General features: G+C 42.6%; 1 protein-coding gene across 1 annotated transcript in view; it reads right to left on the bottom strand.

Moving 5' to 3' along the window:
* Positions 1–18,680, bottom strand: part of smg6 (SMG6 nonsense mediated mRNA decay factor) — a 293,373-nt gene that overhangs the window by 201,874 nt on the left and 72,819 nt on the right. The window lies entirely within an intron of this gene.

Genomic DNA, 18,680 nt, shown 5'->3' with positions numbered 1-18,680 from the left:
GGTTGGGATCTTTCTTCGGAATGAGCATTTTGTAAATCTTCGCTCCTTTCAATAAAGTTATTTTTTTTTTTAAAACACACACACATACAAAATGGGTACCTGAAAGATCACAGACAATGTCAGGATGAATAACGACAAGGCCATGAAAAGGGCTGAACAGTTTATGAAGGTCATGAGGTGGCTCAAAACATCCTTAGTATTACATCTCCACACAGGCTATAAAAGGTCGGTAAATGTAGCTCATCATGTCCATGATGCTTGAAGCTATAGTTGCACATGTCCTAATGTTGCATTTGAAGTGACAGGCAATTTTGAGCAACTACTTTACGAATTATAGGAATTAACTATTAATGATTTGAATAGCAATGCAGATTACATTGGTGGCATAATGGACAGTAAGAAAGGGTATCTAAGTTTACAACAGTGTCATTAACATCTGGAAGGTGGCCCAATAAATGACAAATACAATTCAACTCTAAAGTGTTGCACTTTCATATGTCAAACAGGGCCAGACTTACAAGGTAAATGATAGTGCCCTGGTGAGTGTTGCAGGACAGAGCGATCTGGGAGTACAGGTGCATGTTTCCCAGAAAGTAGAAGTCAGATGATCACTGTGGTGAAGAAGGCATTTGGTACACTTGCCTTCTCATTCAGAAGGGTATTGAGTACAAAGGTTGGTGCATCACAATGCAGCTATAGAAGTCATTGGTGAGACCATATTTGCGGGAGTAATGTGTGAAGTGCTGGTCACCCAGCTATAGGAATGGTCTCATTAATATAGGGAGAGGTTAGATAGGCTGGGATTTTTTTCTTTGGCGTGTAGGAGGCTGAAGGGCAACCTTACTGAGATGTACAAAATCATGAGGGGCAGTCATTTTCCGAGTAGAGGATTCCAAAACTGGAGGGCATAGGCTTAAGGTGAGAGGAGAAAGATTTAAGAGGGACGTCATCAGGGGCAACTTTCCTGCTCGAAGGGTAGACCGTATCTGGAATGAGATGCCAGAAGATGTTGTACAAATGGAGACAGTTACGACTTTTAAAAGACATTTGCACAGATATATGGATAGGAAGGGTTTAGAGAGCCAAATGAAGACAAGTAGAGCAAGCCAAGTATGCTACTTGGTTGGCATGCATTAGACGGTCCGAAGGGCCTGTTTCTATGTTGTACACCTCTATGACTGTTGTGAGGCAAATGAAACTTTACACTACTCGTAAATTACTTAACTTTATTTAAGCTTTAAGCAACTTATTTCTTTAATACATTGACTCAGAAACGTCCGGCAAACATGGCTGATTCCGCAGGCCTTTCCCGCCCGAAATACTCCGCACATGCGCACGCTCTGGAAAACCCCCGCAATGCGCACACTCTAGAACAGCCCCGCACATGCGCCCATTTCAATGACCATCTGCCTATCCGCCATCACCTGTATCCACCAGGCTTATCCTGCCCCTTCCAGTTTGTTTTTTCACCACTCCTGCACCACATTCAGTCTGAAGAAGTCCCGACCCAAAAAGTCACCTATCCATGTTCTCCCACTGAGTTATTTCAGCACATTGTATAATTTTGTTTGTAAATCAGCATCTGCCGTTCCTTGTTTCTACTGCTTACTTATAATCAGTCTTCATTGTAGAATTATGTTTGTCTGACAAACGCCAAACTGTAATATAACCCACAACTCCGCACTATTGACTATCATCAGTATGAGGATCTTAATTACACCTCACCTGTGCCAGGAGATACACTTAACCTGAAGCGAACAAGCCCCTGGCTGCGCTAGCTCAATATAAACTCTTGCAGCTTAGTTATTGCCAAGTTGTCAAGTGCTGCCGAGTATAGATAAACATACACCGGATCCGATCTCGACTCTGATCCAAACATGAAAATTCCAATGCACAGTTAGTACTGCCTTGCATTGGAGAGAAACACCAATTCATTGGGTTCATTGGCAGGCCTGTACTGATTCACAGACCTGAGCAGCCTGTCAAAACTGCGTAAACACACACACATTACTCAGTTTAATTGCAAACTGAAGAGTTTTACTTTCATCTCTCCCACAAGCATTGACTGCAGACCTGCACAGCATATTGCACCTTCCTCAGCGTCATAGAGTGATACAGTGTGGAAACAGGCCCTTCAGCCCAACCCACCCACACCGGCCAACAATGTCCCAGCTATACTAGTCCCACTTGCCTGCGCTTGGTCCATACCCCTCCAAACCTGTCCTATCCATGAGCCTGTCTAACTGTTTCTTAAACGATGGGATAGTCCCAGCCTCAACTACCTCCTCTGGCAGCTTGTTCCATACACCCACAACCTTTGTGTGAAAAAGTTACCCCTCGGAATCCTATTAAATCTTTTCCCCTTCACCTTGAACCTATGTCATCTGGTGCTCGATTCCAATACTCTGGGCAAAGACTGTGCATCTACCTGATCTATCCCTCTCATGATTTTGTACACCTCTATAAGATCTCCCCTCATCCTCCTGTGTTCCATGGAATAGCGACTCAGCCTACTCAACCTCTCCCTATAGCTCACACCTCTAGTCCTGGAAACAGCCTCGTAAATCTTTTCTGAACCCTTTTAAGCTTGACAATATCTTTCCTATAACATGGTGCCCAGAACTGAACACAATATTCTGAATGTGGTACCACCAACGTCTTATACAACTGCAACATGACCTCCCAACATCTATACTCAATACTCTGACTGATGAAGGCCAAATTGCCAAAAGCCTTTTTGACCACCTTATCTACCTGCGACTCGACCTTCAAGGAACCATGCACCTGTACTCCTAGATTCCTCCGCTCTACAACACTACCCAGAGGCCTCCATTTACTGTGTAGGGTCCTGCCCTTTTTCGACGTCCCAAAATGCAACACCTCACACTTCTCTGTATTAAATTCCATCAACCATACCTCCGCCCACCTGGCCAATCGATCCAGATCCTGCTGCAATCGTTCACAACCACCTTCACTATCTGCAAAACCATTAACTTTTGTATCATCAGCAAACTTGCTAATCTTGCCCTGTATGTTCTCATCCAAATCATTGAGGTAGATGACAAACAGTAACGGGCCCAGCACCGAACTCTGAGGCACAGGCATCCAATCTGAAAAGCTACCTTCCATCACTAGCCCCTGCTTCCTTCCATGGAGCCAATTTGCTATCCATTCAGCTATCTCTCCTTGGATCCCACGCGATCTAACCTTTCAGAGCAGCCTATCATGCTGAACCTTGTCGAACGCCTTACTGAAGTCCATGTACACAACTACCAGCTCTGCCCCCATCAACCTTTTTGGTCACTTCTTAAAAAAAATCAATCAGATTTGTGAGACACGACCTTCCATGTACAAAACCATGCTGACCATCCCTAATCAGCCTTTGCCTATCCAAATGCCTGTATATCCTACCCCTTTTTCTGAACCAACTGATGGCATGGGTCCCAATTTTATGTGGATGTTCCCCATTAAAATTTCACACTATCCTGCCTTCTAAATACTTCTTTTGGCGATGTACCACAGTGCTTCTTAAACTGGTGAATGGTTCACCCAAGGGCGAATGATTTAATTTATTCATATATATATATATTTTTTTATTCTATACTTTAAAAAGACATTGCCATTAAAGTGGTTAGTAAGCTCTTATAGGTTTTAATGGCAGTGCTGGAAATGTGATATATATTTTTCTCTCAAAGAAGCAGGATATTTCCCAAATTTACTGTAATATAACCTTTTAGGGAAGACCAGACGAGCTAGTGGGGTCATAAATGTATAAATGGCAACACTGGAGGATCGTTGTAGGCAACTGTTGAACTGTAACTTCACTTTGTGTTGCCAATTTACATACTCCATGGTTTTTTGCGCTAGTTTTCCAAGAAAAAAACTGCAGTAATGAAAGCCCGAAAGAAAGAGTAGGATGGGGCTGAAGCCCAGTGTTTAGATGTTGGAATTTTTTTTTTTATCATTCTAATAGAATGATTTTCCAACTCCAGTGCTAATTAAACTTTTTTTTTTCACTCCTAGTTTTCTTTTTTAGGTTGTTCAAAAAGTTGAATAAAATAAACACTTAAGAAATGAGCTAATTGATGTTTTTTGCACATGTGACAATATAAATGATATATAAAATTAAACACAAGGGAGAATAAGACGAAAATTACCCAAAAATAAGAAAATTTAGTCGAGGGCGAATGAAATTTTGTGATAAAGACTCAAGGGTGAATGACACTGAAATCGTTTAAGCACTGATGTAACATACAGGAAAAGGCTACATTTATTGGCCTGCTTTGAGGCCCTGAAAACTAATGGGCTCTCTCTCTTATTGCATTACTGCAATCTAAAGGTTGCTCTACACACACACATAATATTGAAGGGCAGGTTAATCTTACAATATTTCCCAGCTATGAAGAGTGAGCCAACTTACAGGGCAGGAATTCCAAATATTCATTTTGGGTGAGGGCAGCACAGAAAAACATTGGTCAACTTGTTTTTAAATGTGGACATCTTTCATGTTCAATTTTTCTCGCAAAATTCCGAAATTCTTCAATTTATTAATGCTCAAATTCTTAATTTGTCTTGTTGAGTTTTGATCACGACTCCTGGGATTCCAGTCCTGCTTCATCGCCAACAGACGGTGTCCCAAACGGCAACAGGAATCTCCTTGTCCCATTTCTCCCTTCCATTGCCATGAAACACTAGCGTTAATTGGAAAAATAACTTGTTTTTATGGGAATCTATTCTTTATATCTTGCACTATGATTTGAGCAATTCTCAACCCTTGGGCACAATCTAGAAATCATTAGCCAAAACCTAATTTCCTTTAGGATTCTGGAGCATATCCCATCTGGTCCAGGTGCCCTTGTATATGTTTAATGCACCAAGTTTCTTCATAACACAGGCATAACTGACCTCGACATGTGTTACACATTTCTGAACCAGTGTGACTGCATCTGGAATTCGTCCAAAGTCTTCACTTGAGAAGACTGATGTGCTGCCATTTCCTGATTTCCCCCATGACATTTCCACACAACCTAGCCCATAAAGCACTGACCCGGAATTCACCATTCTACCTACTTCATACATTCGTAAAGTTAAAAAAAAAGTAAACGGCTGCCGCCAATAATCCCGTTTTCTAATTTTCTTTCCCTTCAATTATTATAAGATGGAAGAGATTCAGGCACACATTCAGGCATTTTCAGGGCTGTCTCATCCGAAGGACTGGACAATCATGAAAACACACAGATTTATATGTTAAGCCTCCAGACTATGGAAGAGAAGAACTACCCCTTCACAAAGAAGAAGGGGTATTGTGTCACACTCACAAAGAAGGGATATTATGTCACACTCAGATTTTCAGGTAACAGTCAATACCCTGCAGCCGCACACCTGGATATGAACAGTGCTAGTCCCTTACGCAGATCCCAAAATAAGGCTAGTCTCTTACCCTTCTACACCAAGGTTCCTGCATGTATCCAGTCATCACATCTTTGCCAGGTTATGCCAGTAAACTGGAAAGGGTGCAGAGAAGATTAAAGAGTAGGTTGCCAGGACTTGAGGACTGAGCTATAGGGAGCAGTAAGCAGGCTAGGACTTTATTCCTTGGAGTGGGGAGGCTGAAGGGTGATGTTACAGAGGTGCATAAAATTATGAGGGAAAGCGATTGGGTGAATGCACAGTCTTTTCCCCCAAAGTAGGACAATCAAGAACTAGAGAGCATAGGTCTAAGATGAGAGGGAAAAGATTTAATAGGAACCTGAGGGACAACATTTTCACACGTATGGGTATATGGAACTTGCTAATGGAGGAAGTAGTTGAAATGTTCAAACAACATTTGAAAGATATGTGAACAGGTATATGCATGGAAAAGGTTGAGAGGGATATTGGCCAAACATAGGTACATGGGACCAGATTGGATGGAGCATTTTGGTTGGCATAGACGAGTTGGGTCAAAGGGCCTGTTTCTGTGACAATATAAACAGACATGACTGGTGGATTATCTATATATTCACACAAACCACTGCACACACTTGGCTTTCTCTGCAATTTGTTCATTTACTCCAGTTAACTTATAGAAATAGAATTAACTGCACTCACTAAAAATATTCAGCTAAAAAGTATAGTACCATAAACATCAACAAGACTACAACAATACTCACTTTGACAACACTGCAAATCTTTTGAGTATATTTGCATGCTAAATAAGAGCATTCACTGGCCAGTGGTGATTTCAGACTGGGTCTTGCAAAATTTAATGCACAAACCTCGACAGTCAGTTTCAAGACCACAAAGCTCCACATCACTGCACTCTCCTTGGGCTCATTCACAAGGCATTCAAAATATTCACTAAACAAGCAGCTCTTTTGGCAGGAGACAGCAAGCTGGTTTAATTGCAGTGGGGGGGATGGCAGAGCCCACGTACCACTCTTAAGCCATTTCAGTTGTTTATCAGGTTGGTGAGCCCCAACAACATGGGTGGAAACAGCAATGCCAAGAATCTATCTAGCCCAACTTCCTCGAGGAAGTCCATTCCCATGCGCGAAGGTAGTGCTTGTTAGGTAACAAAAAGCTCTGCTTGGCCAATCGTTATTTCTGTCAACCAGTAAAATGAATATTTCCAATTGCCTGAGATATGTAATGAGTTCAAAGCAGCAAATTATAGCCACTAAAATAATACATTGCAAACTGCTTACTCAGCAAGTAACCACTGAAAACCTGAGTGCTCAGTACCATGCTGCACAAAGTCAATATTTGCACTTCTCTGATCTACATGACACAAATGCAATCAGCAGATACACAGAATGGTGAGCGATGTTCTCACCGACTTTGGCAAATCCTCAAAAATGCCAACACAACTTTTCTATGTTTCCAGCTCATAAAAGATGCCACTGAAATAAACTGTAAAATTACAGTATGACCATGTAATGTATTAAGTAGCAAGACAACCAAAGGAAAAGAACATATAAATTTAATTCAAAGCTTACAGAAATTGTGTTTACACTGCAGTGCTGCCACACCAAGCTGTGAATGGTGGTGTTTATTACACAGCCAATGATCGGTCAAGCTTCTACTTAATGATAGTTGACCCCAAAGACATTGAAAAGAAATGCAGAAGTGTTTGCATCTATTTTCAGCCATAAATTCAAAGCGAATGATGCATTCCAGTCATTTTCCAAGGTGCCAACATCACCACAGCAAGTCATCAGGCAATCTTATTCAAACCAGGTAAAAGCATACAACATCTATGACATGGCAGTACACAGCTCAAGCCAAGTTGCGTTAGTGGTTATAACACAGGCATTTACTCTCCTGAAAATTGCCCATACCCTGCTCACCAAAACAAGAACACTTTCTTGTTGAAGAACATCCAATCCACTTTCAATCATCTAGAAAAGGATGGAAACTTCCACCAAGCAGCACTTCAATTCTATCAAGCAGCATGCATTCACCAATAACTCACCGATAAAAATCACTTCTACAAAGGGTTCTTGACCTGAAACGTCAGCTTTGTCTCTCTTTTCACATGCTGCCTAACCTGCTGAGTAAGGATGTGTAGGAAGGAACTGCAGATGCTGGTTCCAAAAAGCTGGAATAACACAGCGGGTCAGACAACATCTCTGGAGAAAAGGACTAGGTGACGTTTCGGGGGGTCGAGACGCTTCTTCAGTCTGAGTGAAGGGAAATGGAAATAGATTAAGATGGTGATGTAGAGAGATGTAGAACAAATGATTGAAAAATATGCAAAAAAAGTAATGATATTGAAGGAAACAGGCCACTGTTCGTTGTGTGTTAGCTGAGAACGAGTTACAGACAATGAGACTGAACAAGGTGACTTGGGTGGGGGAGGGATGGGTCACTTGAAGTTAGAGAATCAATATTAATATCACTGGGCTGTAAGCTACCCAAGTGAAATATGAGATGCTGTCCCTCCAATTTGCATTTGGCCTCAGTCTGACAATGGAGGAGACCAAGGACAGAAAGGTCAGTGTGGGAATGGGATGGGGAATTAAAGTGTTTGGCAACCGGGAGATCAGGTAGGTCCAGGCGGACTGAGCAAAGGTATTCAGCAAAATGATTGCCCAGTCTATGTTTGGTCTCGCCAATGTGTAAGAGTCCACACCTTGAACAACAGATACAGTAGATGAGGTTGGAGGAGGTGCAAGTGAACCACTGGCTAACCTGAAAGGATTGTAGGGGTCCCTGGACAGTCGAGGGAGGAGGTATAGGGACAGGTGTTGATTCTCCCGCGGAGACACGAGTTAAGAGTTGGGGGGTGGGGGGGGTGGGGGGGGGGGAAAGTGTGTAGGGATGATTATCCATCATCTAGAAATTCAACTGACCAGGTTACATGCGACGGTCAAAGGCTGGGTATCCTGCAGTGAGTAGTGCATGTTTTTATCCTGTCTTTCTACCACTTACAAAGCACAAGAGGCAGGGTAATGTCTGAACTGCATTGATTCACTAGCTGCTCCTCACCATCCAAAGCAAAGCATCCTGTTTAATTGGCACCCCACCCACCCTAAAGGTTCACTCCCTTTATCATCAGTTCAAGAAGGCTGCACTTTGCAAAATCTACAAAATGCATCATAAGAATTTGTTAAAACTTAATTGACAGTGTTCATCAGCAAGAAGGACATGGACAATGGATCCATGGAAACATCTTCCAAACATCTTCCATCTTCTATGTTAAAGAACAATCAGACTAGGAGGTGAGAAGGGTCTGAAGAAGGGTTCTAAGCCAAAACGTTATTCTCCAGAGATGCTGCCTGAAGTTACTCCAGCATTTTGTATGAATCTTCGGTGTTTATCTGTAGTTCCTTCCTACACATGGAGGTATTTCTGTTCATTCATCCTCACTGGGTCAAAATGCTGGAACTCTGGAGCAGCACTGTGAGAATGACTACACCACATGGACTGCAGTGATTCAAGACAATGGCGCACAACTGCCCTTCAAGCACATTTAGTAATGGGCATTAAAAACATTGGCATTGTGAGTGAATGAAACAAGCTTTGCTGCCTCTCTTCCTAATTTAATGTTTTTTTTGCTTTCACTTAACCAACCTCTTTCTTCTGGTATGTTGTAGAACTGTAGCTTTTTCTTTAAAAATTCCCAGTCGCTTTGAAGCAGAAAAGCTTTCCAAAAAGGTGCCTGATTGGATAAAAGCTGCTTTGTTGGCTATAATTAATTTCCTTGAAACTCTCTGCGGACTACTGGATAAGGAAAGGCTGTGCCAGGTGGACCAGGGAATCTGAGATTCCGTCTTCACCAATGAGCTTAGGGAAAGTGCAGGGAATGGGTCAAAGTGTAATTCCCCTCCTGGCAGAACAGCCACCAATGATGCACTAACACCATTTGGCTGTAAATTCAACTGGCAGTAGGAATCAGTACCTTCAGTGGAAAGGTAGAGAAAGCAGTGGAAGACAGGATTGCTGTTAACTCATTTTAGCTGATGAAAAATATTGATGAGGGTCAGGGCAACAGGGTTCCCAGTTTTGTGAATTCTGGGCAACAACAAAAAAGTTTAAAAATCCATTCAATCACGTTAAAGTCGCTGAAAGTTCTGAGGTTTCACCTCTCCTTTGTTCTCAAGAATGCTCGACCAAACAGCAGCATCACCCTTGCTGCCAACAACTCATTACTGAATGCTTGATTCCCATAGGATTCTAGATGTGTACAGGGAATGTGAGATCCTACTAATCAGCTCGATCATCAGTCAGCCTTGCAGTTATTAAGTAACAGCTATTAGCTTGTGTGTGCAAACATGAAATTAACTATACAGGCAACATCACTCAATGCCTGGCCCGGCTTGCCATTTGAAACCGAACATAGCACAAGACCCCGCAAAGTCCCAAGCCACAAAACACAATCATGTGATTACAAGACAATAACCTAAGTGAAAGGTTCAGATGGCTAACTCTAAACTTTCAAAGATAAACATGATCCCTCAGTTATACCTTAAAAAAGTACTGAAAGTGCATAAAAGGTCAATAAGCATTTGAAATGAATCCCATTACACCTGAATCATAACTTACATTCCAACATCTATGACAAATATCATAATGATGGAATGCTTTGCCCTTGTCTGGATAAATGCAAGTCCAAAAGCATTCAAACGAGTTAGCAACAGGGATATAGTAGCTTAGTGGCTGTTGAGGTACTGGACTGGAGGTAATGGTCTGATACCATTGACCTGGAGACACGAGTTTGAATTCTGTCATGGCAACTGGGGAATTTAAACTGAACTAATTTATTAATAACCTAGAAGTTAAAAGTCAAAGTCAAAGTCAAAGTAGCCTTTATTGTCATTCAGACCTTGCGGTCTGAACGAAATTTTGTTGCCTTGCAGTCCTACATATAGTAAAAATGACAAAAACACACAATAAACACAAATTAACATTCACCACAGTGAGTTCACCAGGCACCTCCTCACTGTGATGGAAGGCAAAAGTCTTAAGTCTATGTCTCATCCCATCTTATTCTCAGAATACTCAGTAATGATACTACTGATATTTTGTGGAAGTCCTTGTGGTATACTCGTCCCCTCAAGGGTTGAAATCTGCCAGTGTTACTTGGTCTAGCCTATATGTGACTCCAAATCCACCAAAGTACACGACTTAACAATTTCCCTTAATGCAAGGACAATTGGGGGGGGGGGGGGGGGGGGTTGGAAAAACAAATGCCAGCATTTCCACAGTCCATTAACTAATTGAAAAAATCTAAGACTACACAGCTCTCCTGCTTGGCACCACATCTGGCAGCCAGAATACTCACTACCCCAACCTTTGTGACACTACGGACACAGTCTGTGCCATCTATTAATTGCAGATATAAATAACCGCTGTTATTTGCCACAGCTATAAGCGAGTTCGGTATTCCGAAAAACGCAAGGAATCATGGGATTTGTCAAAGGTCATTCACCATAAAGCAAAAGCCAACAAAGCGTTGGCTGAAGAAACTGTGTATACATTCTTATCTTTATTCATTATTTATGCGTAAAAATATATTTAATCTGAGAAATGGGGTACCATGTGGTCACATTATACGAAAATTAATGTATTCAAGACTGGAACACAACAATGATAGTTTCTGAGTCGAATTTCACTATTCTGCTAATTTCAAGGCAATGGAATTCTTCGGCCGCATCTATAAATATGAATGAGCAATGAAATTCTCGAATCAAGAGAGACTTCCATAAACGGTCAACTCCTCAACCCCTCAAAGGAACAGGTAGCAGGAGAGCGGGGTGTAACAGTGAGAGAGAGGGGGCAGATGCGAGTGGGAGACAGGGGAGGGCGCGCACAACAGACCCGCGCCTCATCCGCAGCCAGGATCGAACCTGGGTCCCCGGCGCCACAGCGCTGCCGAACCACCACTGGATCGATCCCCCCCGCCCTTCTGAGCGTCCCATCCCCGCCCGGGGGGCGACCCCAGACCGACGATACCAGCGGCCCCAGGCCCAGAGCCAGCGCGGGAAAGAAGCGCCAACCCCAGCTTACCGCCAATTTTTCCACTGGGCCAACCGACAGCCCCGGACCGGCGACACCAGCGGCCTCAGGCCCACAGCCAGCGTAGAGAAGAAGCACCAACCCAAGCTCAACTCTGCCTGTCCCGCCGGGCCAACTGACAGCCCCGGACCGGCGACACCAGCGGCCCCAGGCCCACAGCCAGTGCGCAAAAGAAGCGCCAACCCCAGCTCAACTCCACCTGACACGCCGAGCCACCGCAGCGCCCCGTTTGCATCCCTGCTGATGACCGGCACTCGGCGCCCCCCCCCCCCCCCTCGGGAGCCAGAGCCAGCACCTCATCCCTGCGCCGGTTGCAAGCCTGGCCTGATGCCTCTGGCCGCCCCCAGACAGGGACGGGACACCCGGGAGGGGACGGGGACGGCCCAGCAGCAACTCAACAGCGCCCGCAGCGCGGAGGCCTGGGCCCAACCCCGACCACGGACAAGCACGATCTCGCTCATTCACCAAAGCATAAAACAATAAAAATGACAAAATAATCTTAGCTTTTAACAAAGCAATAATAAATACAGCTAATTCATAGTTTGAAAGCAGTATTTTCTTACTTAGAAGAATCAAAGCTGGAAAAAACGGAAGAAATGAAGGTCTCTTTGTACACAGCTCCACTGCTTTCCAGCAATGTTTATGCATAGTGACCTTTGACCTGGGCATGCGCAGTCGGAATACCGAACTCGCTTCTTCCGGCAACATCTCTAATGATGCCTAAACACAAGCTTGAGAAACAAACACCTCATCTTCTGTCTGGGCAAGTTGCAGCCTTCCAGACTCAATATTGAATTCAATAATTACAGGTGATCCATTTTATCTGTATCAGAATTGGCCAGTTCTGCTGTAGGCTATCTGTCAATAACATGAGCTCAGTTTTTCCTCTCTTAACTGACACACAATTATCTACTGAACATTTCCTATAGCCCTGACCTGCATTTCACTGCTTTTACTTATCCCTTGTTTGTGTTTTCTCTCTCTTAACTCACCTCAATCTATCAACCGGAGCATACAGCAACAATGACCCCACTCAGAGAGATTCCCTGTGCTGTCTAACGCTCGGCTAACTTCTGCACGTATTTTCCCTCATTCCGTTACAGGTTTTTTTCTCTCGAAACACTAACACTGTTTCCCTTCTCACCCGCTAAGTATTTCTCCACCAATAAAACTGAACTGATGGCCGAAACAAAAATTGCTCCTCTTTATTCAGTTCAGCATGTTAATTATACTTAACCTCTACACATCAAAGGCACATCAAGCTATCGACAATGAAATCCAGGATATATATATTTTTTAGTCATCTCATCAATTCAGCAAAATTTGGCACAAATTTAATTGATAGTACACAAATTGCAATTCATGGGAGATGGAGGGACAGGAGAATTGAGAAGAGAGTGGCTACCCTTAGACAAAACGCAGCATCAAGGAACTACCAAAACAGAGGTCAGAGGGTGAAAATACTTCTGTGAATGGAGTGATGTCCAAGTCAAAAGAAAATGCTTGTGATTATTCAGGCTCAAACATCTCAGCCGAGCACTTCAGTGCAGAGCCCAATATCCTATCTTTAGCAGCTTCACTTGTGACTTCCATTATAAGTAAGGATATTAATTGATTTATTTTACTTATTAATTTTCAGGACATGGGCATCATTGACAGGGCAGCTTTTATTATCCTTTCCTAATTGCCCTGGAGAAAGTGGTGGTGAGCCACCCCATCGAATGGCTGCATTGTTTCTGGTGACATTTCTCACAGTGCTGTCCCAGGGCTATGACAGTGAGGATAAAAGAACATCAATGTATTCCCATCAAGAAAGTGGGCAAGTTATAGTGGTCAAAAGATCTACATCCCCTAGATGAAGAGTCTCAACCTGAAACGTCGACCATCCATTTCCCTCCACAGATTCTGCGTGATCACTCAGTTCCTCTAGCCTCTCTCCCATTTTTGCTGGATTCCAGCAACTGCAGTCTCTTGTGCATCCTTAATGGTCAAAGATATGGGTATAAGTGATACTATGGGAATCATAACTATGCGTTGCTGCAGGGCATTTTATACACAGTCTCCACTTCAACCACAATACCTAGAGTAGCGTGAATGGCGCAAACGTCAAAAGGGATGATAATTTGCTTGCCTTAATCTGGATGTGTTTCTGTTTCTTGGTGCTGCAGTCACCTCAGTAAGTAAACATCATCTATTACAGTGCTAACGCATCTAGTAACAGTATAAAATCTTCGCTTGTCAAGATGCACATTGCAGGATATCTAACCTCCAGTCTGTTTTTTCTAAGCCACCTTATTTATGTGGATAGTTTGTTACATTTCTCACCAATGATAGGAGACAAAGCAGTGGCGAAGCCTTTAAATAGAAGGAAATATCATAAACCTTTGTTCTCCTGGCCACACTCATTCCTCAGTGAATATTACTTGTTACTGGCCTGTACCTGACTGAATGTTGTCAGGTCTTGTTCCACACGAGTATGGCTACCTGTTTAAATGAGAAACCGTATATAGGATGCAATGTGCTGCTTGATTAATGAACTTCCATCATTTTAGAAATGGGTACGTTCGCTAATGGCAACACAACTCCATTTACTACTCCTCAAAAAATGAAGCAGTCCGTTCCAGTCTACAGCAAGGTCAAGACAACATTTCTGACCTAACAACAGCATTTTCACAACTTGGACTGCAGAAGTTGAACGCAGTGATGAAAGTGATTGATGATGGTAGGGCAGTGGATGTTGCCTACATGGGCTTGAATAGCATTTGACAAGGTCCCTCATGGTAGACTAACCTAGATGCATAGGATCCGCAGTGACAGTTGTTTGGATGCAGAACTGATAAATATAAATGATTTGCACGAAATGTAAATGGGTTAAATAGTAAGCCTCCGGGCGACACAAAAATTGGTGGAGTTGCTGAAAGTGAAGAAGGCTCTCAAAGGATAGAGTGGGATATAGCTCAGTTATAGATATGGGTGGAGATACAGTGGCTTGCAAAAGTATTCATACCCCTTGAACTTTTCCACATTTTGTCACGTTACAACCACAAACGTAAATGTATTTTATTGGGATTTTATGTGATAGACCAACACAAAGTGGCGCATAATTGTGAAGTGGAAGGAAAATGATACATGGTTTTCAAATTTTTTTACAAACAAAAAACTGAAAAGTGTGGCGTGCAAAAGTATTCAGCCCCCCTGAGTCAATACTTTGTAGAACCACCTTTCGCTGCAATTACAGCTGCAAGTCTTTTGGGGTATGTCTCTACCAGCTTTGCACATCTAGAGACTGAAATTTTTGCCCATTCTTCTTTGGAAAATAGCTCAAGCTCAGTCAGATTGGATGGAGAGCGTCTGTGAACAGCAATTTTCAAGTCTTGCCAGAGATTCTCAATTGGATTTAGGTCTGGATATTGACTGGGCCATTCTAACACATGAATATGCTTTGATCTAAACCATTCCATTGTAGCGCTGGCTGTATGTTTAGGGTCGTTGTCCTGCTGGAAGGTGAACCTCCGCCCCAGTCTCAAGTCTTTTGCAGACTCTAACAGGTTTTCTTCCAAGATTGCCCTGTATTTGGCTCCATCCATCTTCCCATCAACTCTGACCAGCTTCCTTATGGCCATTTGCCCTCATTGTTGACATTGGACATTTTCTCTGGAACTGTTCAGCTACAATACTAAAAATCTGATTCTACATTTTGTATCTTTGCTCTGCCTATTGTACTTGAGTTTGGTTTGATTGTATATATCTGATTTGATTGGATAGCACCTTGGTAAACGTAACAATGATAAACCTAAACCATATACGGTTTAGTGCCTTTCCATACATCTTGCCAGACTGTATCACTTCATATTTCCCTGCAGTCCATGCCTTTATCTCACAATAGGAAGTCACATCATTGCACCATATGTTACATTCTATAGTCAAACTTTTTGAAGCTGTCCAGGAGCCAAGTTGGAACTCAGTACAGCAACACTATACCCTGCTTCCACTAGACGTCATTTGTAGACAACTGGGGTCCCACTCAAGGCAACATTAACCACATCTGCCTAGCACGCATTGTACTGCAAATCTATGCTTCCCTCATTATTAAATATATCTGAAGCAGGATGTATCTCCCCACTTAAATACTTCCACAACCATGAAAATGTCCTGTTCTTTTCACTGAATGGTGATAAAGGTAAGCTCACAAATGAAAGACAGTCAAACAGCAAAACAAAACTGAGAATGCTGAAAATCAGGAACAAGAACACAAAATGCTGGAAATAAAAGTTCAGGCAGCATCTGTAGAGAGAGAAAGAAAGTCAATGTTTCAGGTCAATGGCAAATTATCTATAAATCAGGGTGTCACAACTCCAGTGATATTCAAGGGATGACAACACTGGAAGGGTTGTTCGAAGTGCTAAACTTCGAAACCTGCCAAGTGCACAATGCAAACTGCTAATACTCACTGGTTTAGATAATCTTTAGTTAGTACAATTAATCAAGAACGTGCGGTGGAAACCAGCATTCTCAATCATGTCAAGCTAGTTTTCAAAAAACACAAGAGCACAGTTCTTGGACGTAAATGAGAGCAGAGCAGCAGTACAGTGAAGGGTCCATGCACACAGAAGACTTGCTGGGATTCTTGAACTGTTCGCTCAGCAGAGCAGAGTGTATTAACAGCAACGATATAAAGTAAACAAAGTGGGTCCTTTTCATGTTGGTCCAAGTCAGCAGATGGGCGACAACAGCAGGATATTATTGTACTCTGATATGTTGTATTTAGATATGATCAGGAAGTGAACTGAGCCGATGTCACTGGTGGGGATAGCAAGGGGGAAATTAAACTCTAAACAAACCCTCTATTAATTTAAACTTCTCGCTCTTTACTCCTATTTGCAACTTCCTCTGCAAGGTTTGAACTTCTACCAGTTAGAAACTTCAGTGAATTCTGGAAACTACATTATATCATTTTATAAGTATGGATAAGTATGGGAAAAAAATGGAAAAGCACCAGGCGAAGAATATAGACATCCACCGCCTCCACTCAAACCCCCTACATCCTATCCCAACCTCTGGTCCAGTCACAGGATTCAACACAAGCACCTTGAAATATAAAAACAAGGGCAGTCTGGAAGTTACCTCATCCTTTCATCTTAAACATGGTTTCAAGATTAAACAGATTCCATGATAACCTACACCTGATAAAGGGAGACTGTAACCAAGCATAAGCCTCATGGCTTCAGGAATCCTGCGTCTCTCTCTCTGTGACTGCCTGGGCTTCACAGTGCGTCGACTTCCTTCCATACAACCACTTTGTGGATTAATGGCAAAAGAGGAGGAATTGATGGACATGTGGAATAGAGAATAAGTTGAGGGGTATTAAGAGGTAGAGAGGGACTAATGAGATTGCTCTTGCTGGGAATTGGCATGAACCTGATCAGCTGAATGGCACCTTGTATCTTATAATGATAAGGTATCCCACAAAGCAGCTTCAGCAGTCACATGAAGCAAACAGATTTGCCACAATCAACAGAGATACTGGACTTTACCATCAAACCTCTAACACTGACAAGGCCTGGAGAGGTAGGCCTGTCTCTGGTGGCTTTCTCACCAGCTTTCAGAACATCTGAAATGTTAAAGATTTTCCCTGGAGAAGTGGTATCCATCCTCCGCAATGGAAGTTCACATTGTCTTTACTTTCTAAGATCATTCAGGAAAGTCAACTTGTCACAACAGCTGTGCGTGTCAATCTACCGTTGCTCCATAGAGTGTCCTGACACATGGCATCCTGGTATGGTATGGCAACAGTTCTGCTGCTGACAGGAAGGCTCTGCAGAAAGTCATCAATACAGCCCAGAAGATCACCAACACACATCTGCCTGCCCTGGAAGAGATCTATAACTCTTGTTGCCTGTGGAAGGCATCACGCATACTAAAAGACTCATCTCATCCCACACATCACTTGTTTGCCCTTCTACCCTCAGGAAAGCGTTACAGGTTCATCAAATCACACACCACAAGATTAACAAACAGTTTCTACCCCAAGGCCATCACAACTCTGAACTCTACACTAAACACACATGTGCGCCTGAAATTTTGTTGTATGTATTTGCAATGACAATAAAGTGTATTATTATTATTAAATGCACTTGTATACATAAGAAACCAGTGGTTGAGTGGTAAAGACGTACGATATGCTTGCCTTCATTGGTCAAGGCATTGAGTATAAGAGTCAGCAAGTCACAATGGAGCTTTATAGGACTTTAGCTAGATACCATTTAGAATATTGCGTGCAGTTCTGGTTGCCCCATTACATGAAGGATGTGGAGACTTTGAAGAGGGTGTGGAAGAGGTTTATCGGAATGATGCCTGGATTAGACTGTATTAGCTATAAGGTGAAGTTGGACAGACTTTAATTGTTTTTTCTGGAAGATGGGAGATTGAGGGAAGACCTGAGAGACATATATAAAATTATGAGATGTACAGTGGGTACACCGTCATAGGAACCTTGCTCATAGGGTGAAAATATCAAAGACTAGGCAGCACAGCTTAAGATGTAAGGGGAAAAGTTTAAAGTAGATGCAAGGGCAAGTTTTTTTTTTAACGCAGAATGTGGTAGGTGTCAGGAAAGCATAGCCAAGGGTGATAGTGGAAACAGATATGATAGTGACATTTAAGAAGCTTTTAGACAAGCACATGAATGGATCATGACAGACATGACCGGCAGACATTGTGAACCATAGGGACTGTTCCTGTGCAGTACATTTCTATGTGCTATGGAAGTGGTGGCTTGTTTAATTACCTCCAAAATCATCTGGGCTAAAGTGTGGTACTTCTCAAGAGAGAGGTTATGTGCACTGCATAAAACATTCATTTAATTAGCTTGATGAATCAAATGTGAGTTTTCTCCACTCTTGACCACTTATAAATGTTTTTGTAGTTACATCTACTTACCCTAGTGGGGAGTTTGGAAATGACTGATGTTAAGGCGATCACTACTGTACCACCTTTGATGAAAAACCAGCAACATTTTAACAAAAGCAACCACTGCACCAATAGGAAATTGGGCATGGGTACAGGCAGGATGAGGTACCACCTCACCCAATCACAGTGAAAGCACCTGCCCAGGGCTTTGCTGGATTTTCCACATCAGAGAGAGATGCAGCTTTGAAAATAAGTTAGTGCTTTGACTACAA

Source organism: Amblyraja radiata, chromosome 28 (assembly GCF_010909765.2).
Source record: "Amblyraja radiata isolate CabotCenter1 chromosome 28, sAmbRad1.1.pri, whole genome shotgun sequence".
Lineage (NCBI taxonomy): Eukaryota > Metazoa > Chordata > Chondrichthyes > Rajiformes > Rajidae > Amblyraja > Amblyraja radiata.
This window is presented reverse-complemented; position numbering and strand designations above follow the sequence as displayed.